Source organism: Rhinolophus sinicus, linkage group LG05 (assembly GCF_036562045.2).
Source record: "Rhinolophus sinicus isolate RSC01 linkage group LG05, ASM3656204v1, whole genome shotgun sequence".
Taxonomy (NCBI): domain Eukaryota; kingdom Metazoa; phylum Chordata; class Mammalia; order Chiroptera; family Rhinolophidae; genus Rhinolophus; species Rhinolophus sinicus.
The window spans coordinates 77,230,210-77,251,674 of NC_133755.1; the positions used below are offsets into that span (position 1 = coordinate 77,230,210).

Consider the following 21,465-nt stretch of genomic DNA (forward strand, 5'->3'; position numbering starts at 1 on the left):
CTGTAAAATAAGAGGATAAGATGGAGTAAGCTAGTACACAGCTTGTGAAACGGAAATGGGTCTGAGCGCCAGGGCGGGGGCTGGGCCATATCTACGCTCAGAAATACCACGCCCAGTTCTCTCTGCAGCTTTGCAGGTCCAGGAGGAGAAGCGAAAAGAAACCCGCAGACATGGTTCCTGACAGCACAGGCAGCTCTGTGGGCACTCTCGCCCTCAGCCTCCTCCAGAGCTGCCCCAAGTCCCTCTCACCCTTTAAGCTTCCACACTTGGCAAACATTCCCTCTCTTTGCCCTTGAAACGTTTTCCTTCCTGGTCTGTCCAGGGTTTAGGGAGTGACCTGTCCTCTCCCTGAACTGCCCTGGCAGGAACCAGGTCAGACTGTCATCCCAGAGGGTAGGAGCCAAGGGTTGAGTCCTGCGTCTGGAGCTGCAAGACTGATGTGCCTGCCTGAACCTGTGGCCTACGCATTGCAAGACACTGTTAGGGCAGGCCCACTTCCTGCCACACAAAGGAGCCTCATGCAAATGTGCACAGAGAGAAAGACAGGTAGGGAGGGGCTCCCAGGTACTGAGGACCCAGTGGTGGGGTCAGCCAGGACTTAGGGAGGGAGGAAGAATGAATAGGGCAGGGAGGACGGTGACAGGGAGGACGGGGGGCAGGAGAAGGGGGCAGGAGGATGAGGGCAGGAGGATGGGGGGCAGGAAAATGGGGGCAGGAGGATGGGGGCAGGAGGATGGGGGCAGGAGGATGGGGGCAGGATAGGGGACAGGAGGATGGGGACAGGAGGATGGGGGCAGGAGGATGGGGGCAGGAGGATGGGGGCAGGAGGATGGGGGCAGGATAGGGGACAGGAGGATGGGGGCAGGAGGATGGGGGCAGGAAAATGGGGGCAGGAGGATGGGGGCAGGAGGATGGGGCAGGGAGGATGGGGACAGGGAGGATGGGGACAGGAGGATGGGGGAACGGAGGATGGGGACAGGAGGATGGGGGCAGGAGGATGGGGACAGGAGGATGGGGGCAGGGAGGATGGGGACAGGGAGGATGGGGACAGGAGGATGGAGGAGGGGAGGATGGGGGCAGGAGGATGGGGACAGGAGGATGGGGACAGGAGGATGGGGAAGGGAGGATGGGGACAGGAGGATGGGGCAGGAGGATGGGGACAGGAGGATGGGGAAGGGAGGATGGGGACAGGAGGATGGGGAAGGGAGGATGGGGACAGGAGAATGGGGGCAGGGAGGATGGGGAAGGAGGATGGGGAAAGGGAGGATGGGGAAGGAGGATGGGGGAAGGGAGGATGGAGGCAGGGAGGATGGGGACAGGGAGTATGGGGGGCAGGGAGGATGGGGACAGGAGGATGGGGGCAGGAGGATGGGGACAGGAGGATGGGGGCAGGGAGGATGGGGACAGGAGGATGGGGAGCTGGAGGATGGGGACAGGGAGGATGGAGACAGGAGGATGGGGGCAGAACACCAATAGGTCTCAGAGCAGCTGCAGCCTGGGAAGGGCAAGGATCACCAGGAGGGCCCCGGCCAGGCTGACCTTCCCACCCCTTCTTGGACAACCTCTTCCCCCAAACTCCACCAACAGCTCAGCAGCTGTGATCCCTGAGCTGGGGATCTACCTTGTCTGTAGATGCCCCAGGAAGTTGGGGAGAAAATCCTATTTGGGGTCCAGCCTTCATACCTGGCCAAGGCCCCACAGTCCTCAGGGAACGACAGGTCACCCCTCTCAGCCTTTTAGCCAAGGAGTGACTCTCAGCACAGCATCTCAGGCTCCAGAACAGGGGCTTCCACCCAGAAGCCTGGCCTCACCTGAAGGCCTCAGAGTGCCCTACACAGGGACACAGAGTGACCCAGCCCTGCTGCCCTTCAGATCAGCAGGCATAAACGGGTCCCAGCCTCCATGCAGCCTGAATGGGGCTGGGAGCCCCCCAAAGCTCCCTGCAGTGACCGCATCCCCCACACAAACCCGGCCTGTCTGACCTCTGTCCCTCAAAGGTCATACGCCAAGACTCACTTGAGGCCTCTGACCCAAGAGCACCCACTGGACATCCAGCCACAGCAGTCACCACGCCCCCCACCTTCACTACTGCAGACCCTAAGGGCTCTGGGGAGGCTGGGCAGGAGTCAGAGGAAGGCCAAATGGGGAGGGGAACAGAGAGAAGGCGGTGGGAAAGTGCACAGCAAGGCCCCCAGCTGCCCCCTTCCTGCCCACCTGTCACTGCCACCAGGGCACAAGTGACCCTACCAAGCCCTGCTCCCCCTGCTCCCACACATGCCCACCCCAGCAGCCCCACCTTGCTCACCTGCACAGGACCCAGGAAAGGCTGGGTGACCTGGCTCCCCAGCAGCAGTCCCTGCACTGTGTCTGCCCGCGAGTGGTAAGCGTGTGACCGTGGCGCTGGAGCTTCCGACTTCCGCTCCCCCCTGCCCCAGAGAATGTCACCCCTCCCCGTGGCTCCCCACTGCTCTGCACCTCACATTTACTTCCTGCCCACAGATAGGAGCCTGGCTCCCAGGCTTGTGCCCCCAGGCCCCTTCTCCAGGGCCCCCATCTGGGCCAGAGAGAACCCACCAAAGACGCCCTTCACCCCCCACGGCCTGGGACAGAAAGGGGAAGGTGCAGGCCTTGGGCTGTGACAGGCCCCACCCCTTCCTGCTGTGGTTCTGTCACCAGGTTCTCATCCCCACAGCTCTCAGTTCCCTTCAGGGCACCCCATGGGACACAGGAGATCGGGTGGGGCAACTGTTCCTTTCTGTTTCGGGCAATCAACAGTCCGATTTTTTGACCTAATACAATTGTCTGGTAGTTACAGTGTTCCCCAGTGGCACCCTTTACCTCCTGGAGAGGGATCAGGGTACCCATCATACAGATTCCAAGGCAGGCTCAGAGAGGCCGAGCCTCTGTCCAGGGATGCACAGATGGATTAGAGCTCAGAGCCTCTGAGGACATGAACCGACTGCTGTATGTTCCCCATGCTGAATTCCCAACATACATCTGTAGGACACAGGCCACAGGCGTGCAGAGCATGAGATGGTCTGGGGCCACATGCTGTCTCATCTCCCTGTGTACTGGCCTCATTACCACTGACTTGCCCCGCCCCTGCTCCAGTCCTCATAATTCGTAACTTCCCAGGAGACCCCTCCACACACATAGTGCCTTTAGACCGGCCACATGGCTCTCAGTGCAGAGGGCCGGGTGTTGACCCCAGCCTTCCTCCAGCTGCACCCCCTAGGCGGGGCTACATGGCCATGGCTACCAGGCCCTTCTCCACATACTCTGGGCCCCAGGAGCCTGGAATTGCCTGCCATATGGCCTCTTCCTCCCACGGGGACATAGCCTCGCTGCTCCCTACAGCCCTAGACCTGGGGGTCTGGGATCTGTGGGTAGGGAGGCAAACAGGAAGGGAAAGGGGCCATGGTGGGGCTGGAGGCTTGGGTGGGCTCTGCTGTGGCCATGTTCCCAGGGGGCTAAGGGTCCTGATTTCTACTTACGATGGGAGGTAGAACAGGACACACTGTATGAGACAGTGTGTCAGCTGTGGTTATAACCTGGACACATCTCCCATATTGGACGGGACCACCACTGTTTTTTCTGGACTGGAAAATGTTTGGGGCACCTCAAACTCAGTGGAACTTGGATCATTACCCACCCCCACCCCCACCCCAGCTGCTCCTTCTGTCTGGGCGCTTACAACACTGCCCAGCATGTACACCTAGACTCAATCACCGAGGCCAGCATGTGAGGCCCCCTCGTGCCTGGATTGTGGACTCAGTTCCCTGGTCCCTGTGTGAGACCCCTGCTCTCAGGGAGCGTCCAGTCCAGTGGCAGAGACAGAATTAAACAAGTAGATGAATGAATCAATGCCAGATTATAAACCAGAAGCAGCCCACGTGTGGAGAGCATGAGGCAGGCAATGTAGAAAGAGGAAACTGCAGTTTACTTCGTCACCTGAGGCTGGAAAGGTCCCTGAATTAAGCGAACAGGAGTGGCAGTGTGGCTGGAGCAGCTGGCCTGGGGGCCTGGGGAGGGCAGGAGCAGCAGGGCCAGGTCCTGGGGAGATGACAGGTCAGAGAGCATTTCTGCTAGTGTTTAAGGTGGTCCACTGCTGAATGGAGAAGACAGGGGCTCAGTGAGCTGGGGAGGCAGATGGGGCTTAGAGGGGATACAGAGGACTTGGGGTATATATTGGGTGGTTGGCAGGATCTGCCACATTGGGATTGCAGAGAGCAAAGGAGAGGGGTGTAGGCGCAGCTTCTGGATTTCCGCTGGAGCACTATGATAGATGCTGATAGGATATGCTGGAATGGGACAGAATTGGGGAGATAAGGCTTAGGAGACAAAATCAAGTTTGATTTTTTTAAATACTAGGTTTGCAATGCCTGTGAGATACTCAGCAGGCAACTGGATACCATGCCTGGAGTGGACAGGAAGGGAGGGCTGGAGAAACCAGCAGAAAGGGGTCCACACTGAGGGTTAGGGGTCCTGCCCAGCAACAGGCTGCACTATCAAGGAGGAGAGTGAGACATGAAGACAGTGTCGTCACAGAGGATGAGAGGAGGTGAGGTTAGAAGAGGATGTGGTTGGATCTACTGAATGCTACTGCAAAGCCTAGGGAGTCATGCAGTCAAAGTGACCACTGAACGTGGCCACAGGGCAGCTATGGACAGCAGGGGAGGGTGCGTGTGACGGGGCAGGAGCCAGGCGGCCACGAGCTGAGGATGGGGGTCAGTCTCCCACCGCCTCACTCCAGCCTCTCCACAGGCCCAGTGGTCCTCACTCCCTGTGGCTGGAATAGGGCTGGTCAGGCGAGGGCCAGGGGTCCACCTGCCCCTTTACTGTGAATGTCTCAAAGACTAGGACTGGTCCCCCACATGACGGTACCCAGGTTGTGCAGTGTCTGGCTCCACAGCCACGAGGAGTGACTATGCCCTTGTCTCCTCCTGCTTCCTGACCACTTCCAGACCCACCCATGGGAAGGGGACCCATCTCTCCCTCTGCTCCAGGCCCTGGCCTTGGGTATGATGGTGTGTGTGTTTGGGGGCTATGACATGGCTTATAGCAAACTTCTGGAAGAGACTTCCAGATTCCTGTACTGTCAGCTCTGTTCTGGTTCTTAGAATTTTATCTCCTTTCCACACTGCAAGGTGCATGGCTCTGGCTGGGAGACCCTGGGCGCAAGGACAGCTGGTATGTGGCTCCAATGAGGGCACGGAAGGGGAAACTGGCTCTGGCCCAAGGCCCTGCCAGCAGTGAGTTTAGATCTCCTGCGCCCCCCAAACCCACCCAGCATTCCCCTTCCCAGAGCCCAGAGGACACACAGCCCTACCAGGCAGCCCTGCCTGCCATCCGCACCCTCAAGGTGAGAGACTTCCTGTTTGCCCACAGAGGAAGCTACTGGGCATAGGTGAGGAAGTGGTGTCTCAGAACTGAGAGCAGCAGGGGAGCGGATTCCCCAGGGTAGGGGCTCTGGGAGTTTCAGCACAAGGTCTGCCCTCCAAGAGGCAGCAAAGGAAGGGTGTCTGGCTGGTGACTGGCCTTAACCAAGGGGCCCTTTGCAAGCAGCCTCTCCACGCCTGTGAGTCTGGGTGGGGTGCTGTCATTATCACCACGCTGCAGATGGATGAGGAGACTGGGCGTCAGAGCAGTTACTCAGGCTGGACTTGAACTGGGACTGCCTCACCCTTTGCCCTCTGCGTCCAGAGGACATGAAGGAGCAGCCTTCCCTCCAAGTCCACAGGGCTGCTGACAGTGTAGTCTGAACTCACTTCTTCCAACTTAAAACTCTGCAGCTGAGCAAGCTCACCATAGTCCTTTTAAGGGCACCAGTTCCCGGGCAGGATGACAGCCAGGCCAGAAGCACCTCAAGGGACTCCGTGTCCCTGAACGTAGGGCAGCCACATGCTGCTTCCTCCAGAAAAGGCCCATTCCTCTCAGACCTCAGGCCTGAGGACAGATATTGCCTCCCAATATTCCCAGGCCAGGTCAGAGGTTATAGTCCCACTGGCCAACTTGACTGTGGGCTCCCTGGGGATGGAGCAGAGCTGGGAGGTAAGTCCACGGCCTGGGCCAATGGCACCCCTAACGCCTCTGATTGCACAAACCATCACCAGCCTCCTGGCACACTGGCACTACCCTTGTTTTCCTGGGGCAGGAAGTGATTTCGAAAGTGAATGGCAAGCTTCTGTCTCTTGGATCTGGTTGCCCAATCATTTGGTAGGCACAGTAACCTCGGGCTGTCCCTTCTCTGACCGTGGACAGACACCCAGGCCACAGCTCCCTGGCCCAGGCTTTCTCTCCCAGGCTCCCTTCTCGGCTCCCTCCCAACTCAGTGTGTTCTTAGATCAGCACCTTACCTACAGCCACTTGTCAAGGGTCTGTCCTCTTGTAGGACTCTAGGATCACTCACCTCCGGCCCCCAGCCACCTTGGCATCCAGAAGATGCTCGCAAAACATCTGCCGACACATATGTACATGAAGTTACTTACAGAGGAAGGATGCTTACTGGACAATACCAACTACTGGGGACTGGATAAGCGGATGGTGCTGCAGCCACACAGCCATGTGACTGCCCAGTTTCTGCAGAGTAGTTAGTGAAGTGGAAAGATGCTCACAGTATATTATTAAGAAAACAGATTATATATTCAGTATTATCTCAACTTTTAAAAACTTGTTTGTGTATTTAGGTAATGAGATATCTAAACATTGGTTGATGATGGCTCTCTGTGTGTGATAACAGTACACACAGTTAAGTTCTTTATGCTTTTTTGGTATGTATCTAACTTTTTAAAATAAATATGTATTATGTTTATCATCAGCAGAAAAAAGGTATTAGAAAATTATATTTGTTACATTAAATAATGATCGAATATTTCTGCTCACTTTAAAGGCTGGAAGGTTCCATGCCAACCTCTGTCCTCATCACCAGTGATGGCTGAGCCCCATATGGGATGGGAAAGGGTGTGAGAGGGTCTGCCCAGGCAGTCACTATTTGGGCCCCTCACCGTCACCATTTCTCAAGTGGCTGCCAGTGTGACCTCTCTAATATTGATGTGGGGACTCACTTTGAGCTCCAGAGTTGGTATGAAAACTATTTTAAGGCAAAGACATTTGAGATTTGACAGATGCACAAAGCAGCCTTCTTAGAGCTTCCCTTATCTGATAAAAACAGCAACTTCTGGGAAACAGGTTGCCATAAATTCCTCTTCAGAGCAGCCCTACTCTCTGTGGGGAACTCAATGAAACCCACCCCTATCCTTCTTCCAGGGGACATTTATGGCCCAGAGGGACTGAAAGACGCAAACATCCCTGCAAACTTTCTTAGCTCCCATTTTTTCTAGAAACCCACTCGTATGGCCCACAGAAACCTATCTGTCTTCCCATGGGAGCCTTTTCTGTCCCTCCATTTCCCCTGCTGAGTTAGGTACATATGCCTTCAGCCATGTCACAAACCAGCTACTTCTCTGATTGGTCTACTATGTATGCCAATAAACCCTTTTGTACTGTTCATCTGTCTTTCGTCAGTATAATTCGCAGTCCCCAGTAACTAAATCTAAGAGGGCAGAGGAAAAGATTTTCCTGTCTTTCACAGCAGAGATCACCTCCTCTGTGATTCTATGCAGCCACGGCTGGGTTTGCCTGAGTGGGTGTGTGGGATGCAGAACATTTTTAATAGTTAAACATTTATTTGAATTGCATTATAAAAATAACCGACATAAGGGTGGCCAGTTAGCTCAGTTGGTTAGAGCGTGGTGCTGATAACACCAAGGTTGCCGGTTCGATCCCTGCATGGGCCACTATGAGCTGTGCCCTCCTTAAAAAAATTAAAAAAATTAAAGTAACCGATATAGCCAACCTATGATTTCATAGATATTATTGCTTAAGACCATGCTAAAGTATATAATGCCTACTTTATTTTATTTTTTCAAATTGTGTGTATTCAAGGAAAAATAATAAAGGTGGAAACTGTGCCAAACAGTATAGGTGGAAAACTGTGCCAAAAATGTGCCCGGCATTTACTCCTTTGGAAGAAAAACTGAGTCTTCCTAATAATGCTCATTAGTTGTGACCTGCCATTAAGTGCTGAACAGGACGTCGGGCTCATGATTAGCAGGAAAGCAAGACTCAGGTGCTACGCAAAACAGAGGACAGGTGTGCTGAGACAGTGACACAGGGAAGGAGGCAGACAGAACACAGAGCCAGGCACTTCCTGGGACACCTGAAGGGTAGCGCACTCCCCTGGGGGTGTCCACACTCACCAGGCCTGTAGCAACAAGGCCCCAGGCCAGTGCCCTCTCTGTGCCCGCAGGAGTTGATCCACACTCTACAGATAAAGTCACCCTCAGGGACAAGGGGACAGCAAGCCCGGCAACTCCCAGCAGGAATAGCGCCAGTCTAAGCTCATCCCAAGGAACAGAGCCCATCTGCCTGTGCTTCCTGAGCCCCTAGCCTCCTGTCTGCCTTAGCACTCCTATGCATCCTCCAAGGCCCCTGACAGACACCAGGGGCAGGGCCCCTCCTTCATATCCTTGTTTATAAGGACAGCAAACCCCAGCCTGGGTCCCTGCTAAGAGGATGCTTTCCTGAGGTCCTCCGGCCAGGAGAGGGCAGAGTTCGAAAGGGCACCAGGAGTCCCTAGATGGCTGGGCCTGTCCATCCACTCCTCCTTGCATATATGCCTGGGCTCTGTCCCTGGGCAACCTCACCCACTGCCACATAGTCACTTCCTATCTACTCACCAAAGGTTCACAGAGCTCTCTGCAGCCTGAAGGAGGCCTAACTGCGAACAGGGATCCCCCAGCAGGGTGAGCCTCCCATCCCTAGGTCCTGTCTGTGCCATCACTCCACCTGGTTTCCCGACTTAGCAACCTTGACCCGCCTAGACCCCACGCCCCCTCTGATGCCTGGCCCCACTACTCTCAGCACCCGCTCCTCTCTCGTCTTCAGACTGCAAGGGCCTCCTGCCTCTAGGGTCCACGTCCACAGTCCACCCCACGTCTCCTCCTGAGACCATTCTGGCCCTTGAAAACCTTTGCTAACTGACTCCCAGCCCCACTGCCTCTCCCCTGGTGCCTTTAGGCAACGCCCAATCCTGGAGTTTGAGATTCCCCCACCCAGCCTCTCCTGGGGCCACATGCCCACACCCTGAGTGACCCCAGCATCCCCGGGGATTTCCTGAGTGTCACAGGGCTTTTAGTCAGCGTGTCCCTGTGCTTCCACTTGCTCAGCTCCGTTCCCTTTCCCCATCCTCTAAGGCACACGCCCAAAATGCCATTTCTCCAACCTTTCTGATTAAGCCAATGACAATCACCTGTTAGATGACTACACAGTTAAGTCCAACCATGGAGAGCCCTGCGCCCGCCAAGTTCACACAGCGGTCAGAGGTCCTTCCAAAACACACTATCAGCTTTAAGAATAAGACCATGATTCGTGGCTCAATGCCATGTGTGCAAGTTCAGCATGCATATGTAAATCAATACTGCTTCTCTAACGTGCGTGCAGATCTGAGGATAAATGCATCCTAACTGTATCAGAGTGGCCGCCACCTGTGAGGGTTGGGGTGGGAGTGAGAGGCAGTCAGTGGGGCTAGAGCTGATGGGTGATTATAACTCAATAACAAAAAAGGAACAAGACAACAACCCAATTTAAACCACAGTCCAAGGATATGAACAGGACCCAGAAAGGGGAAGACAAATAGCTTAAAACTTCTGTGAGACTCACAATGCCACTCACTATGAAGAAACACTTATTAAACCTGAGTGTGATGCCGTTTCTGTCAAAGCAGTAGGAACAGAAAGCTGCAACACACAGTTGGTGGAGCCCCAAGGAACCACTCAGGACCAAGTCTCACCGTCTTGGAAAGCCAGAAAGCAGATCAGCCAAAACCTAAAACACACATGGCTTTTCAATAATGACTCCACATCTGTGGCTTCCTCCTGCTGAGGCAGACGCAGAAGTGAGCGAGTGCACAGGTACAAGTAAGCTCCATAAGCTGTTGTTACTGCAAACACACAAACATGGGGACAAGACCCCGAAAGCCAGAGAGGACCCCCTAGGCTTCTGATGACCTCCCACTGTTGGACCTCCACTTGGGAGCTGGCACATTAACACAGCAAGGATGAAGTACTGTCATGCAGGGTGCCAAGCGGGGTCTCTGCTCCCGCTCCCCACATAAGAACGCAGGACATGGTGAGGCCAAAAAGGAACACCCACGGAGCCACAGGTAGGGGAGTCATACCACTATGGTCTCACTGCAACCCGCTTTTGCTAGCTCAGCCACTATCTTCTTGCTAGCCCCCATTTTTCTGCTAGCGTAGCCACAGCAGTTATATTAGTGGCCAATGGCTCACTGGTTACAGCTGACGGCCAACTAGCCACAGCTGATGGCCATCCAGTCACAGTTGATGGCCATTTACTACCTGAGCCAGCACCTGTCTATGTGAGGTCGAGAGCCTGGAAACTGCTTTCTGGGGCTCTGTCCCCACAAGTACATCTGTACGTCCGGACTCAGAATGGTAGTAGATTAAAATTACAAAGTATAGACCCGAGTATTAGCACCATTTGTGTAAGAAAGAGAAAGGGGAGGGGTGTGTGCATACACACACGTGCTTGTTTAGAAACACATCCTTTTGAACGTTTTCTCAAGAAATGGAATAGAGAACTGGGGTCCGAGGACAGGAGGGAGTCAGATGGTTTGCTGTGTGCCCAAGGCCTGTCTGAAGTAACATTTGTGAGAACATTTCATTTTGAACACATGCAAGTATTACCTTAAAAAATATTTTTAAAAGAAATTGTAACCCATGCAAATATCACCTTAAAAAAGAAGGAAAAGTGGAGTAGACTGGGCTTAGCACCCCTGCTGGTTCTGTAATGACCCCTGCCCTCCTGCGTTAGGACAAACATCTCCCCTGGGACAAACCTCCCCAGTCAGTTGTCAGCCCAGTCTCTCCCTCCCAGCACTTGGCTCTAAAGCCACCTGACTGTGACCTGACTTCCATCCTTAGCAGCTGTGTGAAGGTTGGCCTCGGTTTTCTCATCTGTGAAACGGGGGCAGCGCTGGTACACCCTGTACAGACGCGCTGTGAGGGCAATGTGTCTGCACATAAGGCACTTGGTGGGGGGCTGGCACACGATGCATGCTCAATAAATGTCCTGTCTTCCTTTCAAGCCAACTAATGAGATCACCTAAGCAATTTAAGAATGAAAGATTACTGGGACGTCCCTAGGAGGCAACAGTTCTTCTCTCCATCACCAGTTTCCAGTGTCTTTACTGATTTGAGAAGCACAGGTCTACCCCACTTCAGCACTCCCTGTTGGCACATAATGCTGGGTGTGAGGAAAGCGAGTGTGGGGACAGAACCCCAAAAAGCAGTTTCCAGGCTCTCGGCCTCACATAGACAGGTGCTAGCTCAGGTAGTAAATGGCCATCAACTGTGATTGCATGGCCATCAGCTGTGGCTAGTTGGCCGTCAGCTGTAACCAGTGAGCCATTGGCCACTAATATAACTGCTGTGGCTGGCAAGCATGGATTGCAGTAAAAATGGGGGCTAGCAAGAAGATGGTGGCTGGGCTGGCAAGTGCGGATTGCAGTTAGGATGGCTGGTTGCGGACAGTGTGGATCCAGCCTCCAGTGAGAGTATAGTGCCGCCAGCAAGAATATACTAGTATGACTCCCCTACTTATGGCTCCGTGGGTGTTCCTTTTTGGCCTCACCATATCCTGCGTTCTCTTGTGGGGAGCGGGAGCAGAGACCCCGCAGGCCGCCCTGCATGACAAATGGCACAGCGAGCAGGGTCTCCCGCACGACAGCAAGTGTCCCACCTAGAGACACACTCCGCATCTCTGGTGATCAACTGTCCCCTGCTTGGGGGTCAACCAGCAGGCCTGACCCCGAGTTTGCTTGGGAGCACCATCTGCTCTCCTGGGTGCCTGTGGTCCTCAGGCTGAGCCCACCCCTGCCTCCTCTAACCAGAAACTCTGAGAGGCCTGTTGGCCTCTGTCATGTTCCTCTAGCACAGCTCATGCCTTGTTCAACTCAGGGCCTTTGCACATGCTGTTCCCTCTGCTTGGAATGTCCTTCCCCAGAGAGTCACCTGACTGTGCTTTGTTCACTGAAATCCTGTCCCCTAGCATAGTCCATCCTGACGTCTCTACTGAACACAACAGCCCAGTCGCCTTCGAACCCCATAAGGTGCTCTGCTTTCCTTCATGGCATTTATAAAATGCCATATCTGCCATGACATAAACAGCGCTGTTCTTGTTCACTGTCATTTCTCCCCACCAGAAAATAAGCTCTGTGAGGGGAAGGGCTGTCTGGTTCACTGCTGTATCCGTAACACCTGGAATACAGCCTAGAACACCTAGGCCTTCAATAGTACCTGAATGAACAATGAGCGAAGAGAAACAGAACATGTTTTCTGGGGAAGCATAAATGTCTGCCTTAGACTAGGCCCCCAACAGGAAATACACTCGTGGGACACGGAGAGGGCCGGCCCACCTGTAATGCGGGAGACCCTGCTCGCTGCGCCATTTGTCGTGCAGGGCGTCCGGCGGGGTCTCTGCTCCCGCTCCCCATACAAGAACGCAGGACATGGTGAGGCCAAAAAGGAACACCCACGGAGCCATAGATAGGGGAGTCATACCACTATATTCTCTCTGGCGGCACTATACTCTCACTGGAGGCTGGATCCACACTGTCCGCAAACCGCCATCCACACTTGCCAGCCCAGCCACCATCTTCTTGCTAGCCCCCATTTTCTGCTAGCGTAGCCACAGCAGTTACATTAGTGGCCAATGGCTCACTGGTTACAGCTGATGGCCATCCAATCACAGTTGATGGCCATTTACTACCTGAGCCAGCACCTGTCTATGTGAGGCCGAGAGCCTGGAAACTACTTTCTGGGGCTCTGCCCCCACTCCACCCCTGCTTCCCGGCCCCCTGCAGCCAGCCCGTGGCCTGCTCACAGTGACAAGACATCCTCCTACGCTGTGACCAGGGCTTTGGGCTGAGACGGTGCCGCCTTCCTGCCTTACTCAAAGGTCTGCCTGCTGCCTCTTCCAGCTGAGGGCCAGGTGCTGTCACCTGTCCCACTGTCGTACCCACCACCACCCTGTTTGTTTCATTTTTATAGCACTTATCGCTCTGAAATGATGCGCCATCTGTGTATTTGCAGTCAATACTTGCTGAATGAAGGAATGAATGACTCTTCTTCATATCCTCCACACAAGAAAAACCACGTCTGGAAAAAGGAATGAGTCACACAACCATCCACGGACTACACTCATCTAGGTGTTTCTAGGTACAGGGGCTCAGAGACACACAATTAGCTGCTAATTACACCCATCACTCTGGGCCTGTGGAAGGTTCAAGGGCAGCCCAGGCCTTCACTTTGATCCCGGCTTCCTGACCTAGACATGCACAGGGCCAGGAGTCTGGGTGAGGGCACTGCCCAGAGCAACAAAATCCGTCATGTAGCCTACAGAAACAGGGCAGGAACTCACATTGCTGCCCCATGATCCCCTGAAAGGACAAGCCAGACTCAGTTCTGGGACCAGAAAGGGCCCCAGGAGGGTATGTGAGTTTGTCAGCTGAGCAGACACTGTAGATCTTCCCAGGAATCTCTCCAATGCCTGTGGCCAGTAACACCCAGAAGGGCCAAGGGCAGGGGCAGCATCAAAGGGGGTGGGAAAGAGGGGTTCTCCTCCACCCCGTGCTCTCCTGGGGGGTCAGCCTGCCCTCCAGGCCCCCAGTAGCAGGGGCCCTCAGCGCAGGCCTGGTCATGGCCGGCTGGGGCCACTGAGGCACCAAAAATGGGAGCAGGGAGGCAGGGGCAAGCCCTTAGGGTGACCCTAGTCCAACACTAGGTGGCCTTAAGGGACGCTCCTGCTCTCTGGCAGGCTTGGTGCTCAGGTCCACCAGGCCCAGCTGGAGCAGCTGGTGGAGCCACCGCGCCCAGGCCTGGGGCGACTCTCCCGGTGGGGCACAGCCGAGCGTCCTTTGCTGTCCTCGTACCTGCCACTCGCCCTAGACCCTCCTGCAGCCTCTCCCGGGTCTTCCGGGCTGCGGGCTTCCTGCCCTCACCGTCCAGGCCCAGCTCCGGACAGGTGCTCCAGGCCCCGCACTACGTGAGCGGTGCACAGCCCCGTCGGGGCGGTGGGACCCCCAGCCCGGCCTCCCCACCGCCTTACCCTTTTCCCACCAGGCTCCTGCTCCGGCTGCCCATCCGCCCGGGCGCCTCATGGCCAGGTGCCCAGGTTTCCAGGTGTGGGGGCAGCAAGGGCTGCAGGCGGCGGCCGCGGGGGCTGGGCCATCAGCTCGCCGGTGCGCTCGCGGGAGGTACTGGTTCCCGCGCCGGTAGAGGCGGGAAGGGGAGGGGAGGAAAAGGGAGGGGAAGGGAGGGGAAAAGAGGAGAGGGGCGGGGCGGGGCGTAGCCGTCAGACTGGTCTGACCGTGGCCACCCAGGGCTGGTCTCCACTGACTCCTGAGCATCCCCCTTCCTGCGTCCCAACCCCGCGCACCCTTCCACCCACGAGGTCAGTCTGTCAAAGGCCATGCTTTTTGTCATCACGCAGCACTGACGCTTTGTCCTTTTTAGATGGGCCCTGATGCTAGGTCAGCAATCCTGTAACTTATTAGCAATTCATGTGTTCACTCTACAAGTATTGTCGTGTACTTACTGTGCATGTCAGTCACTGAGCCGGCCCTGTGGGGTGGAATGAGGCCGACAGGTGTGAGGTAACTGGTGCTGGAATGAGGGCTCCCTGGGGGAAAACTCTGGAAAGGGGGGAGCCACAAAGGGAGAGGCTCTCCCCTTGCACAGGAGGCCAGCAGATGCTCTGCTGCCTCCTGAGTGAACACACTGGAGAAAATCTGAACAATCAGAAGGAAAACAGCAGCTGAGCCGACATTCGAGCTGTGAGTGGCCTACTGCTGGGGAATTTGGGGTTCCAGTCCTGCCATCTTAGAGGGGCTTTGTAAACATTTTGGATTGTCCACTGAGACCCCAGAAGAGCCACACACAAAAAGTAAAGACTATGCCCCAGTATTACGGAATATATCCTAAAATTAGGGACAGAGCCAAAAGAAAACCATCCAAAATCAAAAACCAAGGCTCCACAAAGCCAAGCTGAGCTTCCAGTATTTTCACTTCCTGCGAGAACTCTTCAGAGGAAAGTAACAGAACCCAGAGCATCTACATTGTATCATTCACAATGTTTACAATACAATGAAAACCAAATGTTAAAACAAAAGATGCCCCTATCACCCCTCACTCATGAAATTGCAAGGGTGTTTATGAGCTCTGTCAGGAACAGGGGCAGACACCAAATATATATTTATTGTTATGTCACAATATCACATCTGCAGACAAGTAAGATGTTAGAATCACAGGATACAGAATTAAAAATGAAAACTGTGACAAAGCTGTTAAAGAGCCTACAGCAAAAAATGGATATAATGGGTGAAGAGATAGGGAATTTCAGCAGAAATATAATCATCATTCTTTTAAAAGTAAACAACTAAGTGGAATATAGACAAATCTGTTCCAGGGAATGAAATCTCCCTCTCTCCATTACCCTGGAATGAAGAGACACCTCAAGATTTCCCTGTCTAGAGGACATGGATGAGTTTGTCAGTGTCCCTTATGTCAGATCAAGACCTCCCCATATTGGGGTTCCTTTGCTACAACATGGCCCACTGTCCATGTAGGTGATATCTGGCCTTTGTCATATCACCCTGTGGGAATTGGTGTCGGGAACCTATGCAATGAAGTTGCTCTGCCATTGCTAAGGGTCATAAACTGTCTGATATCCTCCCAATGACATGAAAACGGTGACATGCCAACTCACTGGCTTACTAGCAGAGAAAAATCAAATCTCAGGTTCTTTCACATTTCCTGACTTAACACATATCAAGAGAAAAATCTTATGAGAACACAGGGGGAAATACACACTGCATTCCAGGACCCACTGAGAGGAATGGTGACTAATTTCTCATCAGAGACAATGTAGGCCAGAGGACAATGGGACACCTATTTAAAGTGCTGACAGAGGGGAAAAAAAAGCTATCAATTTACAGTTCTGTATCCAGTGAAAAACATATTTTAAATAGAAATCCAAATAAGGACATTTTCTTTTTTTTTTTAAGAATTTTTTTTTTTAAATTTATTGGGGTGACAATTATTAGTAAAATTACATAGATTTCAGGTGTACAATTCGGTATTACATCATCTATAAATCCCATTGTGTGTTCACCACCCAGAGTCAGTTGTCCTTCCATCACCATATGTTTGATCCCCCTTACCCTCATCTCCCACCCCCACCCCCCTTACCCTCTGGTAACCACTAAACTATTGTCTGTGCCAATGAGTTTTTGTTTCTCATTTGTTTGTCTTGTTCTTTTGTTGTTTTCGGTTTATATACCACGTATCAGTGAAATCATATGGTTCTCTGCTTTTTCTGTCTGACTTATTTCGCTTAGCATTACACTCTCAAGATCCATCCATGTTGTCACAAATGTTCCTATATCATCTTTTCTTACCGACGAATAGTATTCCATTGTGTATATATACCACAACTTCTTTATCCATTCATCTATTGAAGGACATTTTGGTTGTTTCCATGTCTTGGCCACCGTATCCAATTCTCCCAGCACCATTGATTGAAGAGGCTGTCTTTCCTCCATTGTATGTTTTTTGCTTCTTTGTCAAAAATTATCTATCCATATTTATGTGGTTTTATTTCTGGGTTCTCAGTTCTATTCCATTGGTCTATGTGTCTGTTTTTCTGCCAACACCATGCTGTTTTGATTATTGTAGCCCTATAGTACACTCTAAAGTCAGGGAGTGTGATGCCTCCAGTATTGTTCTTTTTTCTTAAGATTGCTTTGGCTATTCGGGGTCTTTTGTGCTTCCAAACAAATCTGATGATTTTTTGTTCTATTTCTTTAAAAAATGCCATTGGGATTTTGATGCGGATTGCATTAAATCTGTGTATTACTTTGGGTAATATGGCCATTTTAGCTATGTTGATTCTCCCAATCCATGAGCACGGAATGTCTTTCCATTTCTTTGTGTCTTCTTCAATTTCTTTCAAAAATGTCTTATAGTTTTCAGCATATAGGTCCTTCACATCCTTGGTTAAGTTTATTCCTAGGTATTTTATTCTTTTTGCTGCAATTGCAAAAGGAATTGTTTTTCGTATTTCTTTTTCTGAGATTTCATTGTTAGTATATAGGAATGCAATGGACTTTTGTACGTTGATTTTGTAGCCAGCAACTTTACTGTATTCGTTGATTGTTTCTAATAGCTTTTTGGTGGAGTCTTTAGGGTTTTCTATATATAGCATCATGTCATCTGCAAAGAGTGATAATTTAACTTCTTCATTCCCAATTTGGATGCCTTTTATTTCTTTCTCTTGCCTGATTGCTCTGGCAAGGACTTCCAACACTATGTTGAAAAGCAGAGGTGATAGGGGACAGCCCTGTCGTGTTCCTGAACAAAGGGCTTCAGTTTTTCACCATTAATTATGAGATTAGCTGAGGGCTTGTCATATATGGCCTTTATTATGTTAAGGTATTTTCCTTCTATACCTATTTTATTAAGTGTTTTAATCATAAATGGATGTTGTATCTTGTCAAATGCTTTTTCTGCATCAATTGATATAACCATATGATTTTTGTCCTTTATTTTGTTTATGTGATGTATCACATTGATGGATTTGCAGATGTTGAACCATCCTTGTGCCCCTGGGATGAACCCCACTTGGTCATGATGAATGATCTTTTTAATGCATTGTTGTATTCGATTTGCTAGAATTTTGTTTAGAAGTTTTGCATCTGTATTCATCAGAGATATTGGTCTGTAGTTTTCTTTTTTTGTGTTGTCCTTACCAGGTTTCGGTATCAGGGTAATGTTGGCCTCATAAAATGAGTTAGGGAGTACTGTCTCTTCTTCAGTTTTTTGGAAGAGTTTGAGCATGATTGGTATGAGATCCTCTTTGAAGGTTTGGTAGAATTCACTAGTGAAGCCACTTGGTCCGGGACTTTTGTTTTTGAGAAGGTTTTGGATGACTGATTCAATTTTGTTACTGGTGATCGGTCTGTTTAGATTTTCCAGTTCTTCATGGTTCAGCCTTAGAAGGCTATATGTTTCTAAGAACTTGTCCATTTCTTCTAGGTTATTGAATTTGGTGGCATATAGTCCTTCATAGTATTCTTGGATGATCCTTTGTATTTCTGTGGTGTCCGTGATAACTTCCCCTTTTTTATTTCTGATTTTGTTAATCAGTGTCTTCTCTTTTATCTTAGTGAGTCTAGCCAAGGGTTTGTCAATTTTGTTAATCTTTTCAAAGAACCAGCTCTTTGTCACATTAATTTTTTCTATTGTCTTTTGTTCTCTATTTCATTTAGTTCTGCTCTGATTTTTGTTATTTCCTTTCTTCTGCTGACCTTGGGTTTCACTTGTTCTTCTTTTTCTAGTTCTTTAAGGTGTAACATGAGGTTATTTATTTGGGATTTTTCTTGTTTCTTGAGATAGGCCTGTAATGATATAAATTTCCTCTTAAAACTGCTTTAGCTACATCCCAAAAATTTTGGTAGGATATATTTTCATTCTCATTTGTTTCCATGTATCTTTTTATCTCTCCTCTAATTTCTTCTTTGACCCAGTCGTTCTTTAAAACTATGTTGTTTAATCTCCATGTATTTGTGTTTTTTCCTGCTTTCTTTTGCAGTTGATATCCAATTTCAAAGCCTTGTGATCAGAGAATATGCTTTGTATGATTTCAATCTTCTTAAATTTCCTTAGGCTGATTTCATGTCCCAATATATGGTCTATCCTTGAGAATGTTCCATGTACATTAGAAAAGAATGCATAGTCTGATATTTTAGGATGAAGTGCTCTATAAATGTCAATTATGTCCATTTCATCTAATGTGTCATTTAGGGCTGCTATTTCGTCATTTATTTTCATTTTGGATGATCTATCCATAACTGTCAATGATGTATTTAAGTCTCTGAGTATAATTGCATTTTGGTCAATTTCTCCCTTTACTTCTGTTAGTAGTTGCTTGGTATATTTCAGTGCTCTCTGATTGGGGGTATACATATTGATGACTGTTTTGTCTTCTTGTTGTATAGTCCCTTTACCATCTGTGTAATTTCCAGGTTTCTATCTTCGATGTCACTGATTCTTTCCTCCATCTGGTCAACTCTACTACCTAAGCTGGTTATTTCATTCTTAATTTATTCTATTGAGTTCTTAATCTCCAGAAATTCTATTTGGTTCTTTTTTAAAATTTCAATCTCTTTTGTAAAATGCTCATGTTGTTCTTTGATTGTGTTTCTGAGTTCATTAAACTGCGTTTCTGTGTTTTCTTGCATCTCGTTGAGTTTTTTCAGAACTGCAATCTTGAATTCTCTGTCATTTAAGTCACACATTTCAATATCTTTAAGTTCCTTTTCTGGAGGCTTTTCACATTCTTTCTGAGCTGTCTGGTTGCCTTGGTTATTCATGGCAATTACTGATTTATTATTTCTCTCCCTAGACATCTACAGGAGTGGCTTCTGCAACAGGTTGATAGGAAGAGGTCTTTCTTTTGTTTTCCAGTACTTGTTGGTAGAATGTTTTATTTTCTCTCCGACTGCAGGCTTTTTTTTCTCTCTCACACGGTAGTGCTATGTTTTCTCTGCACTATTCCAGCTTCTCACACAATGGAAGGATTTCCTGGGAGACGGGCTTCTCCTCTGTTAATAGTTCGCCTGGGTCACAGAGCGCAGTATCCGTGTGGGTATGCGGGAGAGCTTTTGATGTTCCAAAGCTCTTCCTGCACCAGATTCAGAGCCCGTATGTTTCAGCAGTTCTGCTTACTCCTGCAGGCATCCGCCTAGGTAGGTGGGGACATGGGCGGGGTGAGTTGTGAGAGGTGGCCCAGAGCAATGGCGGCAACCACCACCACAGCCAGTCCTGCTTCCACAGTCAGTCCTGCTTCCACAGCTCCCTCCCTGTCCTGCCGGAGACCCTGCTCGCTGTGCCATTTGTCGTGCGGGAGACCCTGCTCACTGTGCCATTTGTCATGCGCGTAGGCCTGCTCGCCGTGCCATTTTTCAGGCGGGGCGGCCTTCGGGGTATCAGCTCCCGCTCCCCACACAAGAACGCAGGATATGGTGAGGCCAAAAAGGAACACCCACGGAGCCATAGGTAGGGGAGTCATACCACTATGGTCTCACTGGAGGCTGGGCCCACCGGACGCGCGACCTGCCATCTGCCTTTCTGCCAACCTACCGACTGACGACTCTCCTCCACTCTCTCCACTCTGTTCCTCTCCTCTCTTCCGCTCTCCTTGGCTCTGCTCGGCTCCTCGGCAATACTCGGCAGTCCTCGGCAGTCCACGGCTCTCCTCCATAGCCGCAGCAGTTATACCGGTGGCCAATCGGCTAACCGGCCACAGCCGACAGCCAATCAGCGACAGCCGAGCCAGCACCCTTCCACGTGAGGCCGAGAGCCTGTAAACTACTCTCTGGGGCTCTGTCCCCACACTCCCCTTTTCTGGAACTGGTTGGGCTGCGAATCTGTGTCTGCGGTCCACAGTTCTCAGAACCACAAACATTCTGTTCTTTTGATCTGACACTGCTACTGTTCTGCTTCTAGCACCGCACCGGGCAGGTGGGGGCGGGGCGAGCTCTGGGAGGATAGGGAGGGGGCGGCTAGTCTCAGTGCCTAAGGCTTCCGTTCTCTGTGACAGTGAGGGCTTAAACCACCATTTTCAGCCTTCTTCCCTCAGTCTTTTCTCCGAGGTCTCTGCCATGAGCGTTGGGTTCAGCCGTGTTATATGCTGCCCCCTCAGCCCTGTGGGCCATAAGTGGAGCCCTAGCAGTCTGAGTTCTTCCCTCTCCCGCAGCTGTGGTAGTTCCCGGATGCAGTGAGCTCCGAGCACTGAGTTAGGTCTGTGTCCTGCGCCTGCGGGTCAGTCTCCACACTTCTCCCTTCCCTCCTCCCCCGCTCATGTTATTCGCCTTCCTTTAGGTGAATTCAGTAGTGGGCCTCTTCAGATACGCAAAATCTGAGAGTGATTGCCACTGGCAGACCCAGACTATAGGACGAGTGAAGAACATAAAATCTACAGAAAGGAACAAAGAAAGCTAGAAATAAGAACTAGACGGGTAATAGAAAGACTCTCATGGTAAATGATTTAAAAGTCACCTGACAATTTAAATAAAAAGCAATAGCATGTCAGGGGTTGATAACACATGTGGAAGTAGGTATATGACAAGAAAAGCACACAGCATGGGAGGGAGAGGGAAAGGCATGCCTATTGCTGAGAGGCTCTTCCCATACAGCTTTATAATATCCATGCAGAGTAATGTGCACTACGGCATATGAAAATAGTTACTGAAAGGAAGAAGCAGGAGAGTAAGAAAAGAGTGAACAAAAACCAGAGGGGACATAAATAGCAAGGTTGAAAATGATC

General features: G+C 50.9%; 1 protein-coding gene across 8 annotated transcripts in view; it reads right to left on the reverse strand.

Moving 5' to 3' along the window:
* Positions 1-14,344, reverse strand: part of PSD4 (pleckstrin and Sec7 domain containing 4) — a 29,206-nt gene extending 14,862 nt beyond the window's left edge. For 5 of the 8 annotated variants that reach the window (XM_074332580.1, XM_074332579.1, XM_074332576.1 and 2 more), the window contains exon 1: positions 2,306-2,616. The gene's annotated coding sequence lies outside the window, so the exon portion shown is untranslated. Of the gene's footprint in view, positions 1-2,305; positions 2,617-14,187 lie in introns of those variants that run through there. The other 3 variants (XM_074332575.1, XM_019716520.2, XM_074332578.1) reach the window with 3 other exon arrangements.
* Between the last annotated feature and the right edge of the window lie 7,121 nt (positions 14,345-21,465).